The following is an 18,268-nucleotide window of genomic DNA, read 5'->3' on the forward strand; positions in this document are numbered from 1 at the left end:
ATGTCTCAAGAGGGTGTAAGATGGCATTTAAGATACAGTTCCGCCCCTTTCCTTGAGTTGATTTTAGCTATAGCTTTTTTGCACTTGGTAACACTCTGTCATCGTCGTAGTGAGCGTGGTTGATTAAGACATCAAGACAACATCCTCTGCAAACAACAGTGGCTCAAAGGCCTGACCATCAGGCGCTCCTCTTCGAGCCTAATGCATGAGGTCAAATCTTATCCTTGCCTTGAGAAGTATTTAAAACAAATAGATAGGTGTGCAGAGACACAGCATATAAAGTATGATGTAACAGTTCTGTTGAGCCAATGCATGTGCTCCACCAAATATTTCAGAATATACACAAGGGCAGAGGTAAGGTGGCTACAGGTACATCTTGTATATTTTGAACAAAAGGACAGTTGAAGAGTTCCTGATTACGTTTGCTTTTCACATAATAGTCAATCTACAGCAATTTACACGTCCTCATTCAGCGTTGTCGCTAAGCATCCAAAAGATATGCCTATGCCCATCCATCATCAATGAGAAGGAGCGGAAAAACGGGGCACAGAAAGTACAACACACAATGAAGTCCCCTGAAGGTTTCCATGCCCACATTCTCTCAACTCCGCAGCAGCATGTGCTGTGTGATCTGAAAAGACCTCAAAGGCTTGCCTCACACCACATGGAAACCTTGATGAGCCTGTAAGGTCTATCGCACAGACACAAGATAAGTCAAAAACTACTGACAAATCTGACAAGTCTGACAAATCTGACAAATCTGACAAATCCTTTTTCTTTAGGAGAATACCCAGTAAACGCCCAACCTATAGCATTTGTATGATGCTAAACCTATTTATAAGCATTACTAGTGCCCCTTTTCCATTAGCACCTACTTTGCTCAACTCTATTCAGCCCTGCTTTAGCACATTTCCATTTGGTGCTACCGCCTCAGACCAGGTACACTTTTAGTACCCTCTTCTCCCTTGGGCCAAGTCGAGCAAAGCAGGGACTAAACGTGACGTCCACAGACTATCAGATGTTGATTGGGTAAAAGTGTAACGTTTCTGCAGCAGCAGAAGTTGTCGGAACACTGTTGTGGCATCTGTAAACAAGCTGCGCCTTACACAAGTTTCGTGGCTGAAGGATAATAAACAACTGTTGTGCAAAAGCTAGCGCAGCTGGCATCGGCTGTTTCCTCCGGTCCAGAATAAAGCCACTCATGTCAAGACGACAAATAAAACAAGCGGAACCGTTCTTCTTTAGATGCGCGTTCAAACTGTGTATTTAGCCTTTTTTGAATGGGTTGCAATAGGGCAGATAAAAGTTTGGAATGCACAGAAAAACGGCATGAGGTCAAACTCAGTCAATACCAGAGGAGGGTAAACTACAATCAACCCTTAATAAAAAGGTAGATAAGTGTGCAAGCTTCAAAGCTCAGCTAACACTGTGTGATTGTGTCATTGTGTCTTTGCCACCCTCATATTTGCAGACAGGTAGGGGAGTATAGCTCAGTGGTAGAGCATTTGACTGCAGATCAAGAGGTCATCTGCTCCCTTTACTTAAATAGAATTTGTATTTGTTAAAAGACCAACTGCAATGTTGGTATTCCGCAGACTGCCCTTTCAACTTCATACCAATGTCTCAAGAGGGTGTAAGATGGCATTTATGATACAGTTCCGCCCCTTTCCTTGACTTGATTTTAGCTATAGCTTTTTTGCACTTGGTAACACTCTGTCATCGTCGTAGTGAGCGTGGTTGATTAAGACATCAAGACAACATCCTCTGCAAACAACAGTGGCGCAAAGGCCTGACCATCAGGAGCTCGCCTTCGAGCCTAATGCATGAGGTCAAATCTTATCCTTGCCTTGAGAAGTATTTAAAACAAATAGATAGCTGTGCAGCGACACAGCATATAAAGTATGATGTAACAGTTCTGTTGAGCCAATGCATGTGCTCCACCAAATATTTCAGAATATACACAAGTGAGGTGGCTACAGGTACATCTTGTATATTTTGAACAAAAGGACAGTTGAAGAGTTCCTGATTACGTTTGCTTTTCACATAATAGTCAATCTACAGCAATTTACACGTCCTCATTCAGCGTTGTCGCTAAGCATCCAAAAGATATGCCTATGCCCATCCATCATCAATGAGAAGGAGCGGAAAAACGGGGCACAGAAAGTACAACACACAATGAAGTCCCCTGAAGGTTTCCATGCCCACATTCTCTCAACTCCGCAGCAGCATGTGCTGTGTGATTTGAAAAGACCTCAAAGGCTTGCCTCACACCACATGGAAACCTTGATGAGCCTGTAAGGTCTATCGCACAGACACAAGATAAGTCAAAAACTACTGACAAATCTGACAAGTCTGACAAATCTGACAAATCTGACAAATCCTTTTTCTTTAGGAGAATACCCAGTAAACGCCCAACCTATAGCATTTGTATGATGCTAAACCTATTTATAAGCATTACTAGTGCCCCTTTTCCATTAGCACCTACTTTGCTCAACTCTATTCAGCCCTGCTTTAGCACATTTCCATTTGGTGCTACCGCCTCAGACCAGGTACACTTTTAGTACCCTCTTCTCCCTTGGGCCAAGTCGAGCAAAGCAGGGACTAAACGTGACGTCCACAGACTATCAGATGTTGATTGGGTAAAAGTGTAACGTTTCTGCAGCAGCAGAAGTTGTCGGAACACTGTTGTGGCATCTGTAAACAAGCTGCGCCTTACACAAGTTTCGTGGCTGAAGGATAATAAACAACTGTTGTGCAAAAGCTAGCGCAGCTGGCATCGGCTGTTTCCTCCGGTCCAGAATAAAGCCACTCATGTCAAGACGACAAATAAAACAAGCGGAACCGTTCTACTTTAGATGCGCGTTCAAACTGTGTATTTAGCCTTTTTTGAATGGGTTGCAATAGGGCAGATAAAAGTTTGGAATGCACAGAAAAACGGCATGAGGTCAAACTCAGTCAATACCAGAGGAGGGTAAACTACAATCAACCCTTAATAAAAAGGTAGATAAGTGTGCAAGCTTCAAAGCTCAGCTAACACTGTGTGATTGTGTCAATGTGTCCTTCCCACCCTCAGATTTGGAGACAAATAGGGGAGTATAGCTCAGTGGTAGAGCATTTGACTGCAGATCAAGAGGTCCCCGGTTCAAATCCGGATGCTCCCTTTACTTAAATAGAATTTGTATTTGTTAAAAGACCAACTGCAATGTTGGCATTCCGCAGACTGCCCTTTCAACTTCATACCAATGTCTCAAGAGGGTGTAAGATGGCATTTAAGATACAGTTCCGCCCCTTTCCTTGAGTTGATTTTAGCTATAGCTTTTTTGCACTTGGTAACACTCTGTCATCGTCGTAGTGAGCGTGGTTGATTAAGACATCAAGACAACATCCTCTGCAAACAACAGTGGCTCAAAGGCCTGACCATCAGGCGCTCCTCTTCGAGCCTAATGCATGAGGTCAAATCTTATCCTTGCCTTGAGAAGTATTTAAAACAAATAGATAGGTGTGCAGAGACACAGCATATAAAGTATGATGTAACAGTTCTGTTGAGCCAATGCATGTGCTCCACCAAATATTTCAGAATATACACAAGGGCAGAGGTAAGGTGGCTACAGGTACATCTTGTATATTTTGAACAAAAGGACAGTTGAAGAGTTCCTGATTACGTTTGCTTTTCACATAATAGTCAATCTACAGCAATTTACACGTCCTCATTCAGCGTTGTCGCTAAGCATCCAAAAGATATGCCTATGCCCATCCATCATCAATGAGAAGGAGCGGAAAAACGGGGCACAGAAAGTACAACACACAATGAAGTCCCCTGAAGGTTTCCATGCCCACATTCTCTCAACTCCGCAGCAGCATGTGCTGTGTGATCTGAAAAGACCTCAAAGGCTTGCCTCACACCACATGGAAACCTTGATGAGCCTGTAAGGTCTATCGCACAGACACAAGATAAGTCAAAAACTACTGACAAATCTGACAAGTCTGACAAATCTGACAAATCTGACAAATCCTTTTTCTTTAGGAGAATACCCAGTAAACGCCCAACCTATAGCATTTGTATGATGCTAAACCTATTTATAAGCATTACTAGTGCCCCTTTTCCATTAGCACCTACTTTGCTCAACTCTATTCAGCCCTGCTTTAGCACATTTCCATTTGGTGCTACCGCCTCAGACCAGGTACACTTTTAGTACCCTCTTCTCCCTTGGGCCAAGTCGAGCAAAGCAGGGACTAAACGTGACGTCCACAGACTATCAGATGTTGATTGGGTAAAAGTGTAACGTTTCTGCAGCAGCAGAAGTTGTCGGAACACTGTTGTGGCATCTGTAAACAAGCTGCGCCTTACACAAGTTTCGTGGCTGAAGGATAATAAACAACTGTTGTGCAAAAGCTAGCGCAGCTGGCATCGGCTGTTTCCTCCGGTCCAGAATAAAGCCACTCATGTCAAGACGACAAATAAAACAAGCGGAACCGTTCTACTTTAGATGCGCGTTCAAACTGTGTATTTAGCCTTTTTTGAATGGGTTGCAATAGGGCAGATAAAAGTTTGGAATGCACAGAAAAACGGCATGAGGTCAAACTCAGTCAATACCAGAGGAGGGTAAACTACAATCAACCCTTAATAAAAAGGTAGATAAGTGTGCAAGCTTCAAAGCTCAGCTAACACTGTGTGATTGTGTCAATGTGTCCTTCCCACCCTCAGATTTGGAGACAAATAGGGGAGTATAGCTCAGTGGTAGAGCATTTGACTGCAGATCAAGAGGTCCCCGGTTCAAATCCGGATGCTCCCTTTACTTAAATAGAATTTGTATTTGTTAAAAGACCAACTGCAATGTTGGCATTCCGCAGACTGCCCTTTCAACTTCATACCAATGTCTCAAGAGGGTGTAAGATGGCATTTAAGATACAGTTCCGCCCCTTTCCTTGAGTTGATTTTAGCTATAGCTTTTTTGCACTTGGTAACACTCTGTCATCGTCGTAGTGAGCGTGGTTGATTAAGACATCAAGACAACATCCTCTGCAAACAACAGTGGCTCAAAGGCCTGACCATCAGGCGCTCCTCTTCGAGCCTAATGCATGAGGTCAAATCTTATCCTTGCCTTGAGAAGTATTTAAAACAAATAGATAGGTGTGCAGAGACACAGCATATAAAGTATGATGTAACAGTTCTGTTGAGCCAATGCATGTGCTCCACCAAATATTTCAGAATATACACAAGGGCAGAGGTAAGGTGGCTACAGGTACATCTTGTATATTTTGAACAAAAGGACAGTTGAAGAGTTCCTGATTACGTTTGCTTTTCACATAATAGTCAATCTACAGCAATTTACACGTCCTCATTCAGCGTTGTCGCTAAGCATCCAAAAGATATGCCTATGCCCATCCATCATCAATGAGAAGGAGCGGAAAAACGGGGCACAGAAAGTACAACACACAATGAAGTCCCCTGAAGGTTTCCATGCCCACATTCTCTCAACTCCGCAGCAGCATGTGCTGTGTGATCTGAAAAGACCTCAAAGGCTTGCCTCACACCACATGGAAACCTTGATGAGCCTGTAAGGTCTATCGCACAGACACAAGATAAGTCAAAAACTACTGACAAATCTGACAAGTCTGACAAATCTGACAAATCTGACAAATCCTTTTTCTTTAGGAGAATACCCAGTAAACGCCCAACCTATAGCATTTGTATGATGCTAAACCTATTTATAAGCATTACTAGTGCCCCTTTTCCATTAGCACCTACTTTGCTCAACTCTATTCAGCCCTGCTTTAGCACATTTCCATTTGGTGCTACCGCCTCAGACCAGGTACACTTTTAGTACCCTCTTCTCCCTTGGGCCAAGTCGAGCAAAGCAGGGACTAAACGTGACGTCCACAGACTATCAGATGTTGATTGGGTAAAAGTGTAACGTTTCTGCAGCAGCAGAAGTTGTCGGAACACTGTTGTGGCATCTGTAAACAAGCTGCGCCTTACACAAGTTTCGTGGCTGAAGGATAATAAACAACTGTTGTGCAAAAGCTAGCGCAGCTGGCATCGGCTGTTTCCTCCGGTCCAGAATAAAGCCACTCATGTCAAGACGACAAATAAAACAAGCGGAACCGTTCTTCTTTAGATGCGCGTTCAAACTGTGTATTTAGCCTTTTTTGAATGGGTTGCAATAGGGCAGATAAAAGTTTGGAATGCACAGAAAAACGGCATGAGGTCAAACTCAGTCAATACCAGAGGAGGGTAAACTACAATCAACCCTTAATAAAAAGGTAGATAAGTGTGCAAGCTTCAAAGCTCAGCTAACACTGTGTGATTGTGTCATTGTGTCTTTGCCACCCTCATATTTGCAGACAGGTAGGGGAGTATAGCTCAGTGGTAGAGCATTTGACTGCAGATCAAGAGGTCATCTGCTCCCTTTACTTAAATAGAATTTGTATTTGTTAAAAGACCAACTGCAATGTTGGTATTCCGCAGACTGCCCTTTCAACTTCATACCAATGTCTCAAGAGGGTGTAAGATGGCATTTATGATACAGTTCCGCCCCTTTCCTTGAGTTGATTTTAGCTATAGCTTTTTTGCACTTGGTAACACTCTGTCATCGTCGTAGTGAGCGTGGTTGATTAAGACATCAAGACAACATCCTCTGCAAACAACAGTGGCGCAAAGGCCTGACCATCAGGAGCTCGCCTTCGAGCCTAATGCATGAGGTCAAATCTTATCCTTGCCTTGAGAAGTATTTAAAACAAATAGATAGCTGTGCAGCGACACAGCATATAAAGTATGATGTAACAGTTCTGTTGAGCCAATGCATGTGCTCCACCAAATATTTCAGAATATACACAAGTGAGGTGGCTACAGGTACATCTTGTATATTTTGAACAAAAGGACAGTTGAAGAGTTCCTGATTACGTTTGCTTTTCACATAATAGTCAATCTACAGCAATTTACACGTCCTCATTCAGCGTTGTCGCTAAGCATCCAAAAGATATGCCTATGCCCATCCATCATCAATGAGAAGGAGCGGAAAAACGGGGCACAGAAAGTACAACACACAATGAAGTCCCCTGAAGGTTTCCATGCCCACATTCTCTCAACTCCGCAGCAGCATGTGCTGTGTGATCTGAAAAGACCTCAAAGGCTTGCCTCACACCACATGGAAACCTTGATGAGCCTGTAAGGTCTATCGCACAGACACAAGATAAGTCAAAAACTACTGACAAATCTGACAAGTCTGACAAATCTGACAAATCTGACAAATCCTTTTTCTTTAGGAGAATACCCAGTAAACGCCCAACCTATAGCATTTGTATGATGCTAAACCTATTTATAAGCATTACTAGTGCCCCTTTTCCATTAGCACCTACTTTGCTCAACTCTATTCAGCCCTGCTTTAGCACATTTCCATTTGGTGCTACCGCCTCAGACCAGGTACACTTTTAGTACCCTCTTCTCCCTTGGGCCAAGTCGAGCAAAGCAGGGACTAAACGTGACGTCCACAGACTATCAGATGTTGATTGGGTAAAAGTGTAACGTTTCTGCAGCAGCAGAAGTTGTCGGAACACTGTTGTGGCATCTGTAAACAAGCTGCGCCTTACACAAGTTTCGTGGCTGAAGGATAATAAACAACTGTTGTGCAAAAGCTAGCGCAGCTGGCATCGGCTGTTTCCTCCGGTCCAGAATAAAGCCACTCATGTCAAGACGACAAATAAAACAAGCGGAACCGTTCTACTTTAGATGCGCGTTCAAACTGTGTATTTAGCCTTTTTTGAATGGGTTGCAATGGGGCAGATAAAAGTTTGGAATGCACAGAAAAACGGCATGAGGTCAAACTCAGTCAATACCAGAGGAGGGTAAACTACAATCAACCCTTAATAAAAAGGTAGAGCATTTGACTGCAGATCAAGAGGTCCCCGGTTCAAATCCAGATGCTCCCTTTACTTAAATAGAATTTGTATTTGTTAAAAGACCAACTGCAATGTTGGCATTCCGCAGACTGCCCTTTCAACTTCATACCAATGTCTCAAGAGGGTGTAAGATGGCATTTAAGATACAGTTCCGCCCCTTTCCTTGAGTTGATTTTAGCTATAGCTTTTTTGCACTTGGTAACACTCTGTCATCGTCGTAGTGAGAGTGGTTGATTAAGACATCAAGACAACATCCTCTGCAAACAACAGTGGCGCAAAGGCCTGACCATCAGGCGCTCCTCTTCGAGCCTAATGCATGAGGTCAAATCTTATCCTTGCCTTGAGAAGTATTTAAAACAAATAGATAGCTGTGCAGCGACACAGCATATAAAGTATGATGTAACAGTTCTGTTGAGCCAATGCATGTGCTCCACCAAATATTTCAAAATATACACAAGTGAGGTGGCTACAGGTACATCTTGTATATTTTGAACAAAAGGACAGTTGAAGAGTTCCTGATTACGTTTGCTTTTCACATAATAGTCAATCTACAGCAATTTACACGTCCTCATTCAGCGTTGTCGCTAAGCATCCAAAAGATATGCCTATGCCCATCCATCATCAATGAGAAGGAGCGGAACAACGGGGCACAGAAAGGACAACACACAATGAAGTCCCCTGAAGGTTTCCATGCCCACATTCTCTCAACTCCGCAGCAGCATGTGCTGTGTGATTTGAAAAGACCTCAAAGGCTTGCCTCACACCACATGGAAACCTTGATGAGCCTGTAAGGTCTATCGCACAGACACAAGATAAGTCAAAAACTACTGACAAATCTGACAAGTCTGACAAATCTGACAAATCTGACAAATCCTTTTTCTTTAGGAGAATACCCAGTAAACGCCCAACCTATAGCATTTGTATGATGCTAAACCTATTTATAAGCATTACTAGTGCCCCTTTTCCATTAGCACCTACTTTGCTCAACTCTATTCAGCCCTGCTTTAGCACATTTCCATTTGGTGCTACCGCCTCAGACCAGGTACACTTTTAGTACCCTCTTCTCCCTTGGGCCAAGTCGAGCAAAGCAGGGACTAAACGTGACGTCCACAGACTATCAGATGTTGATTGGGTAAAAGTGTAACGTTTCTGCAGCAGCAGAAGTTGTCGGAACACTGTTGTGGCATCTGTAAACAAGCTGCGCCTTACACAAGTTTCGTGGCTGAAGGATAATAAACAACTGTTGTGCAAAAGCTAGCGCAGCTGGCATCGGCTGTTTCCTCCGGTCCAGAATAAAGCCACTCATGTCAAGACGACAAATAAAACAAGCGGAACCGTTCTACTTTAGATGCGCGTTCAAACTGTGTATTTAGCCTTTTTTGAATGGGTTGCAATAGGGCAGATAAAAGTTTGGAATGCACAGAAAAACGGCATGAGGTCAAACTCAGTCAATACCAGAGGAGGGTAAACTACAATCAACCCTTAATAAAAAGGTAGATAAGTGTGCAAGCTTCAAAGCTCAGCTAACACTGTGTGATTGTGTCATTGTGTCTTTGCCACCCTCATATTTGCAGACAGATAGGGGAGTATAGCTCAGTGGTAGAGCATTTGACTGCAGATCAAGAGGTCATCTGCTCCCTTTACTTAAATAGAATTTGTATTTGTTAAAAGACCAACTGCAATGTTGGCATTCCGCAGACTGCCCTTTCAACTTCATACCAATTTCTCAAGAGGGTGTAAGATGGCATTTAAGATACAGTTCCACCCCTTTCCTTGAGTTGCTTTTAGCTATAGCTTTTTTGCACTTGGTAACACTCTGTCATCGTCGTAGTGAGCGTGGTTGATTAAGACATCAAGACAACATCCTCTGCAAACAACAGTGGCGCAAAGGCCTGACCATCAGGCGCTCGCCTTCGAGCCTAATGCATGAGGTCAAATCTAATCCTTGCCTTGAGAAGTATTTAAAACAAATAGATAGGTGTGCAGAGACACAGCATATAAAGTCTGATGTAACAGTTCTGTTGAGCCAATGTATGTGCTCCACCAAATATTTCAGAATATACACAAGGGCAGAGGTGAGGTGGCTACAGGTACATCTTGTATATTTTGAACAAAAGGACAGTTGAAGAGTTCCTGATTACGTTTGCTTTTCACATAATAGTCAATCTACAGCAATTTACACGTCCTCATTCAGCGTTGTCGCTAAGCATCCAAAAGATATGCCTATGCCCATCCATCATCAATGAGAAGGAGCGGAAAAACGGGGCACAGAAAGTACAACACACAATGAAGTCCCCTGAAGGTTTCCATGCCCACATTCTCTCAACTCCGCAGCAGCATGTGCTGTGTGATTTGAAAAGACCTCAAAGGCTTGCCTCACACCACATGGAAACCTTGATGAGCCTGTAAGGTCTATCGCACAGACACAAGATAAGTCAAAAACTACTGACAAATCTGACAAGTCTGACAAATCTGACAAATTTGACAAATCCTTTTTCTTTAGGAGAATACCCAGTAAACGCCCAACCTATAGCATTTGTATGATGCTAAACCTATTTATAAGCATTACTAGTGCCCCTTTTCCATTAGCACCTACTTTGCTCAACTCTATTCAGCCCTGCTTTAGCACATTTCCATTTGGTGCTACCGCCTCAGACCAGGTACACTTTTAGTACCCTCTTCTCCCTTGGGCCAAGTCGAGCAAAGCAGGGACTAAACGTGACGTCCACAGACTATCAGATGTTGATTGGGTAAAAGTGTAACGTTTCTGCAGCAGCAGAAGTTGTCGGAACACTGTTGTGGCATCTGTAAACAAGCTGCGCCTTACACAAGTTTCGTGGCTGAAGGATAATAAACAACTGTTGTGCAAAAGCTAGCGCAGCTGGCATCGGCTGTTTCCTCCGGTCCAGAATAAAGCCACTCATGTCAAGACGACAAATAAAACAAGCGGAACCGTTCTACTTTAGATGCGCGTTCAAACTGTGTATTTAGCCTTTTTTGAATGGGTTGCAATAGGGCAGATAAAAGTTTGGAATGCACAGAAAAACGGCATGAGGTCAAACTCAGTCAATACCATAGGAGGGTAAACTACAATCAACCCTTAATAAAAAGGTAGATAAGTGTGCAAGCTTCAAAGCTCAGCTAACACTGTGTGATTGTGTCAATGTGTCCTTCCCACCCTCAGATTTGGAGACAGATAGGGGAGTATAGCTCAGTGGTAGAGCATTTGACTGCAGATCAAGAGGTCCCCGGTTCAAATCCGGATGTTCCCTTTACTTAAATAGAATTTGTATTTGTTAAAAGACCAACTGCAATGTTGGCATTCCGCAGACTGCCTTTTCAACTTCATACCAATGTCTCAAGAGGGTGTAAGATGGCATTTAAGATACAGTTCCGCCCCTTTCCTTGAGTTGATTTTAGCTATAGCTTTTTTGCACTTGGTAACACTCTGTCATCGTCGTAGTGAGCGTGGTTGATTAAGACATCAAGACAACATCCTCTGCAAACAACAGTGGCGCAAAGGCCTGACCATCAGGCGCTCCTCTTCGAGCCTAATGCATGAGGTCAAATCTTATCCTTGCCTTGAGAAGTATTTAAAACAAATAGATAGGTGTGCAGAGACACAGCATATAAAGTCTGATGTAACAGTTCTGTTGAGCCAATGCATGTGCTCCACCAAATATTTCAGAATATACACAAGGGCAGAGGTAAGGTGGCTACAGGTACATCTTGTATATTTTGAACAAAAGGACAGTTGAAGAGTTCCTGATTACGTTTGCTTTTCACATAATAGTCAATCTACAGCAATTTACACGTCCTCATTCAGCGTTGTCGCTAAGCATCCAAAAGATATGCCTATGCCCATCCATCATCAATGAGAAGGAGCGGAAAAACGGGGCACAGAAAGTACAACACACAATGAAGTCCCCTGAAGGTTTCCATGCCTACATTCTCTCAACTCCGCAGCAGCATGTGCTGTGTGATCTGAAAAGACCTCAAAGGCTTGCCTCACACCACATGGAAACCTTGATGAGCCTGTAAGGTCTATCGCACAGACACAAGATAAGTCAAAAACTACTGACAAATCTGACAAGTCTGACAAATCTGACAAATCTGACAAATCCTTTTTCTTTAGGAGAATACCCAGTAAACGCCCAACCTATAGCATTTGTATGATGCTAAACCTATTTATAAGCATTACTAGTGCCCCTTTTCCATTAGCACCTACTTTGCTCAACTCTATTCAGCCCTGCTTTAGCACATTTCCATTTGGTGCTACCGCCTCAGACCAGGTACACTTTTAGTACCCTCTTCTCCCTTGGGCCAAGTCGAGCAAAGCAGGGACTAAACGTGACGTCCACAGACTATCAGATGTTGATTGGGTAAAAGTGTAACGTTTCTGCAGCAGCAGAAGTTGTCGGAACACTGTTGTGGCATCTGTAAACAAGCTGCGCCTTACACAAGTTTCGTGGCTGAAGGATAATAAACAACTGTTGTGCAAAAGCTAGCGCAGCTGGCATCGGCTGTTTCCTCCGGTCCAGAATAAAGCCACTCATGTCAAGACGACAAATAAAACAAGCGGAACCGTTCTACTTTAGATGCGCGTTCAAACTGTGTATTTAGCCTTTTTTGAATGGGTTGCAATAGGGCAGATAAAAGTTTGGAATGCACAGAAAAACGGCATGAGGTCAAACTCAGTCAATACCAGAGGAGGGTAAACTACAATCAACCCTTAATAAAAAGGTAGATAAGTGTGCAAGCTTCAAAGCTCAGCTAACACTGTGTGATTGTGTCATTGTGTCTTTGCCACCCTCATATTTGCAGACAGGTAGGGGAGTATAGCTCAGTGGTAGAGCATTTGACTGCAGATCAAGAGGTCATCTGCTCCCTTTACTTAAATAGAATTTGTATTTGTTAAAAGACCAACTGCAATGTTGGCATTCCGCAGACTGCCCTTTCAACTTCATACCAATGTCTCAAGAGGGTGTAAGATGGCATTTAAGATACAGTTCCGCCCCTTTCCTTGAGTTGATTTTAGCTATAGCTTTTTTGCACTTGGTAACACTCTGTCATCGTCGTAGTGAGCGTGGTTGATTAAGACATCAAGACAACATCCTCTGCAAACAACAGTGGCGCAAAGGCCTGACCATCAGGCGCTCGCCTTCGAGCCTAATGCATGAGGTCAAATCTTATCCTTGCCTTGAGAAGTATTTAAAACAAATAGATAGGTGTGCAGCGACACAGCATATAAAGTATGATGTAACAGTTCTGTTGAGCCAATGCATGTGCTCCACCAAATATTTCAGAATATACACAAGGGCAGAGGTGAGGTGGCTACAGGTACATCTTGTATATTTTGAACAAAAGGACAGTTGAAGAGTTCCTGATTACGTTTGCTTTTCACATAATAGTCAATCTACAGCAATTTACACGTCCTCATTCAGCGTTGTCGCTAAGCATCCAAAAGATATGCCTATGCCCATCCATCATCAATGAGAAGGAGCGGAAAAACGGGGCACAGAAAGTACAACACACAATGAAGTCCCCTGAAGGTTTCCATGCCCACATTCTCTCAACTCCGCAGCAGCATGTGCTGTGTGATCTGAAAAGACCTCAAAGGCTTGCCTCACACCACATGGAAACCTTGATGAGCCTGTAAGGTCTATCGCACAGACACAAGATAAGTCAAAAACTACTGACAAATCTGACAAGTCTGACAAATCTGACAAATCCTTTTTCTTTAGGAGAATACCCAGTAAACACCCAACCTATAGCATTTGTATGATGCTAAACCTATTTATAAGCATTACTAGTGCCCCTTTTCCATTAGCACCTACTTTGCTCAACTCTATTCAGCCCTGCTTTAGCACATTTCCATTTGGTGCTACCGCCTCAGACCAGGTACACTTTTAGTACCCTCTTCTCCCTTGGGCCAAGTCGAGCAAAGAAGGGACTAAACGTGACGTCCACAGACTATCAGATGTTGATTGGGTAAAAGTGTAACGTTTCTGCAGCAGCAGAAGTTGTCGGAACACTGTTGTGGCATCTGTAAACAAGCTGCGCCTTACACAAGTTTCGTGGCTGAAGGATAATAAACAACTGTTATGCAAAAGCTAGCGCAGCTGGCATCGGCTGTTTCCTCCGGTCCAGAATAAAGCCACTCATGTCAAGACGACAAATAAAACAAGCGGAACCGTTCTACTTTAGATGCGCGTTCAAACTGTGTATTTAGCCTTTTTTGAATGGGTTGCAATAGGGCAGATAAAAGTTTGGAATGCACAGAAAAACGGCATGAGGTCAAACTCAGTCAATACCAGAGGAGGGTAAACTACAATCAACCCTTAATAAAAAGGTAGATAAGTGTGCAAGCTTCAAAGCTCAGCTAACACTGTGTGATTGTGTCATTGTGTCTTTGCCACCCTCATATTTGCAGACAGGTAGGGGAGTATAGCTCAGTGGTAGAGCATTTGACTGCAGATCAAGAGGTCTTCTGCTCCCTTTACTTAAATAGAATTTGTATTTGTTAAAAGACCAACTGCAATGTTGGCATTCCGCAGACTGCCCTTTCAACTTCATACCAATGTCTCAAGAGGGTGTAAGATGGCATTTAAGATACAGTTCCGCCCCTTTCCTTGAGTTGATTTTAGCTATAGCTTTTTTGCACTTGGTAACACTCTGTCATCGTCGTAGTGAGCGTGGTTGATTAAGACATCAAGACAACATCCTCTGCAAACAACAGTGGCGCAAAGGCCTGACCATCAGGCGCTCGCCTTCGAGCCTAATGCATGAGGTCAAATCTTATCCTTGCCTTGAGAAGTATTTAAAACAAATAGATAGGTGTGCAGCGACACAGCATATAAAGTATGATGTAACAGTTCTGTTGAGCCAATGCATGTGCTCCACCAAATATTTCAAAATATACACAAGGGCAGAGGTGAGGTGGCTACAGGTACATCTTGTATATTTTGAACAAAAGGATAGTTGAAGAGTTCCTGATTACGTTTGCTTTTCACATAATAGTCAATCTACAGCAATTTACACGTCCTCATTCAGCGTTGTCGCTAAGCATCCAAAAGATATGCCTATGCCCATCCATCATCAATGAGAAGGAGCGGAAAAACGGGGCACAGAAAGTACAACACACAATGAAGTCCCCTGAAGGTTTCCATGCCCACATTCTCTCAACTCCGCAGCAGCATGTGCTGTGTGATCTGAAAAGACCTCAAAGGCTTGCCTCACACCACATGGAAACCTTGATGAGCCTGTAAGGTCTATCGCACAGACACAAGATAAGTCAAAAACTACTGACAAATCTGACAAGTCTGACAAATCTGACAAATCTGACAAATCCTTTTTCTTTAGGAGAATACCCAGTAAACGCCCAACCTATAGCATTTGTATGATGCTAAACCTATTTATAAGCATTACTAGTGCCCCTTTTCCATTAGCACCTACTTTGCTCAACTCTATTCAGCCCTGCTTTAGCACATTTCCATTTGGTGCTACCGCCTCAGACCAGGTACACTTTTAGTACCCTCTTCTCCCTTGGGCCAAGTCGAGCAAAGCAGGGACTAAACGTGACGTCCACAGACTATCAGATGTTGATTGGGTAAAATTGTAACGTTTCTGCAGCAGCAGAAGTTGTCGGAACACTGTTGTGGCATCTGTAAACAAGCTGCGCCTTACACAAGTTTCGTGGCTGAAGGATAATAAACAACTGTTGTGCAAAAGCTAGCGCAGCTGGCATCGGCTGTTTCCTCCGGTCCAGAATAAAGCCACTCATGTCAAGACGACAAATAAAACAAGCGGAACCGTTCTACTTTAGATGCGCGTTCAAACTGTGTATTTAGCCTTTTTTGAATGGGTTGCAATGGGGCAGATAAAAGTTTGGAATGCACAGAAAAACGGCATGAGGTCAAACTCAGTCAATACCAGAGGAGGGTAAACTACAATCAACCCTTAATAAAAAGGTAGATAAGTGTGCAAGCTTAAAGCTCAGCTAACACTGTGTGATTGTGTCATTGTGTCTTTGCCACCCTCATATTTGCAGACAGGTAGGGGGTATAGCTCAGTGGTAGAGCATTTGACTGCAGATCAAGAGGTCCCCGGTTCAAATCCGGATGCTCCCTTTACTTAAATAGAATTTGTATTTGTTAAAAGACCAACTGCAATGTTGGCATTCCGCAGACTGCCCTTTCAACTTCATACCAATGTCTCAAGAGGGTGTAAGATGGCATTTAAGATACAGTTCCGCCCCTTTCCTTGAGTTGATTTTAGCTATAGCTTTTTTGCACTTGGTAACACTCTGTCATCGTCGTAGTGAGAGTGGTTGATTAAGACATCAAGACAACATCCTCTGCAAACAACAGTGGCGCAAAGGCCTGACCATCAGGCGCTCCTCTTCGAGCCTAATGCATGAGGTCAAATCTTATCCTTGCCTTGAGAAGTATTTAAAACAAATAGATAGCTGTGCAGCGACACAGCATATAAAGTATGATGTAACAGTTCTGTTGAGCCAATGCATGTGCTCCACCAAATATTTCAGAATATACACAAGTGAGGTGGCTACAGGTACATCTTGTATATTTTGAACAAAAGGACAGTTGAAGAGTTCCTGATTACGTTTGCTTTTCACATAATAGTCAATCTACAGCAATTTACACGTCCTCATTCAGCGTTGTCGCTAAGCATCCAAAAGATATGCCTATGCCCATCCATCATCAATGAGAAGGAGCGGAAAAACGGGGCACAGAAAGTACAACACACAATGAAGTCCCCTGAAGGTTTCCATGCCCACATTCTCTCAACTCCGCAGCAGCATGTGCTGTGTGATTTGAAAAGACCTCAAAGGCTTGCCTCACACCACATGGAAACCTTGATGAGCCTGTAAGGTCTATCGCACAGACACAAGATAAGTCAAAAACTACTGACAAATCTGACAAGTCTGACAAATCTGACAAATTTGACAAATCCTTTTTCTTTAGGAGAATACCCAGTAAACGCCCAACCTATAGCATTTGTATGATGCTAAACCTATTTATAAGCATTACTAGTGCCCCTTTTCCATTAGCACCTACTTTGCTCAACTCTATTCAGCCCTGCTTTAGCACATTTCCATTTGGTGCTACCGCCTCAGACCAGGTACAATTTTAGTACCCTCTTCTCCCTTGGGCCAAGTCGAGCAAAGCAGGGACTAAACGTGACGTCCACAGACTATCAGATGTTGATTGGGTAAAAGTGTAACGTTTCTGCAGCAGCAGAAGTTGTCGGAACACTGTTGTGGCATCTGTAAACAAGCTGCGCCTTACACAAGTTTCGTGGCTGAAGGATAATAAACAACTGTTGTGCAAAAGCTAGCGCAGCTGGCATCGGCTGTTTCCTCCGGTCCAGAATAAAGCCACTCATGTCAAGACGACAAATAAAACAAGCGGAACCGTTCACTTTAGATGCGCGTTCAAACTGTGTATTTAGCCTTTTTTGAATGGGTTGCAATAGGGCAGATAAAAGTTTGGAATGCACAGAAAAACGGCATGAGGTCAAACTCAGTCAATACCATAGGAGGGTAAACTACAATCAACCCTTAATAAAAAGGTAGATAAGTGTGCAAGCTTAAAGCTCAGCTAACACTGTGTGATTGTGTCATTGTGTCTTTGCCACCCTCATATTTGCAGACAGGTAGGGGGTATAGCTCAGTGGTAGAGCATTTGACTGCAGATCAAGAGGTCCCCGGTTCAAATCCGGATGCTCCCTTTACTTAAATAGAATTTGTATTTGTTAAAAGACCAACTGCAATGTTGGCATTCCGCAGACTGCCCTTTCAACTTCATACCAATGTCTCAAGAGGGTGTAAGATGGCATTTAAGATACAGTTCCGCCCCTTTCCTTGAGTTGATTTTAGCTATAGCTTTTTTGCACTTGGTAACACTCTGTCATCGTCGTAGTGAGAGTGGTTGATTAAGACATCAAGACAACATCCTCTGCAAACAACAGTGGCGCAAAGGCCTGACCATCAGGCGCTCCTCTTCGAGCCTAATGCATGAGGTCAAATCTTATCCTTGCCTTGAGAAGTATTTAAAACAAATAGATAGCTGTGCAGCGACACAGCATATAAAGTATGATGTAACAGTTCTGTTGAGCCAATGCATGTGCTCCACCAAATATTTCAGAATATACACAAGTGAGGTGGCTACAGGTACATCTTGTATATTTTGAACAAAAGGACAGTTGAAGAGTTCCTGATTACGTTTGCTTTTCACATAATAGTCAATCTACAGCAATTTACACGTCCTCATTCAGCGTTGTCGCTAAGCATCCAAAAGATATGCCTATGCCCATCAGGAGCGGAACAACGGGGCACAGAAAGGACAAC

The 18,268-nt window shown here is 43.1% G+C and overlaps 5 non-coding genes across 5 annotated transcripts; all 5 read left to right on the forward strand.

Moving 5' to 3' along the window:
• Positions 1-3,089: 3,089 nt before the first annotated feature.
• trnac-gca (transfer RNA cysteine (anticodon GCA)) lies at positions 3,090-3,161 on the forward strand. The gene has a single exon. It is a non-coding gene; the product is annotated as a tRNA-Cys (tRNA).
• A 1,560-nt stretch (positions 3,162-4,721) lies between these two features.
• On the forward strand, positions 4,722-4,793 carry trnac-gca (transfer RNA cysteine (anticodon GCA)). The gene has a single exon. It is a non-coding gene; the product is annotated as a tRNA-Cys (tRNA).
• A 6,306-nt stretch (positions 4,794-11,099) lies between these two features.
• On the forward strand, positions 11,100-11,171 carry trnac-gca (transfer RNA cysteine (anticodon GCA)). The gene has a single exon. It is a non-coding gene; the product is annotated as a tRNA-Cys (tRNA).
• A 4,785-nt stretch (positions 11,172-15,956) lies between these two features.
• trnac-gca (transfer RNA cysteine (anticodon GCA)) lies at positions 15,957-16,028 on the forward strand. Its single transcript has one exon. It is a non-coding gene; the product is annotated as a tRNA-Cys (tRNA).
• Positions 16,029-17,577: 1,549 nt separating this feature from the next.
• Positions 17,578-17,649, forward strand: trnac-gca (transfer RNA cysteine (anticodon GCA)). Its single transcript has one exon. It is a non-coding gene; the product is annotated as a tRNA-Cys (tRNA).
• Positions 17,650-18,268: the final 619 nt, after the last annotated feature.

The sequence above is a fragment of the Eucyclogobius newberryi genome, unplaced genomic scaffold (genome assembly GCF_026437365.1).
Source record: "Eucyclogobius newberryi isolate DKJ021-1_F unplaced genomic scaffold, fEucNew1.0.hap1 SCAF_6, whole genome shotgun sequence".
NCBI classification, from domain to species: Eukaryota; Metazoa; Chordata; class Actinopteri; order Gobiiformes; family Gobiidae; genus Eucyclogobius; species Eucyclogobius newberryi.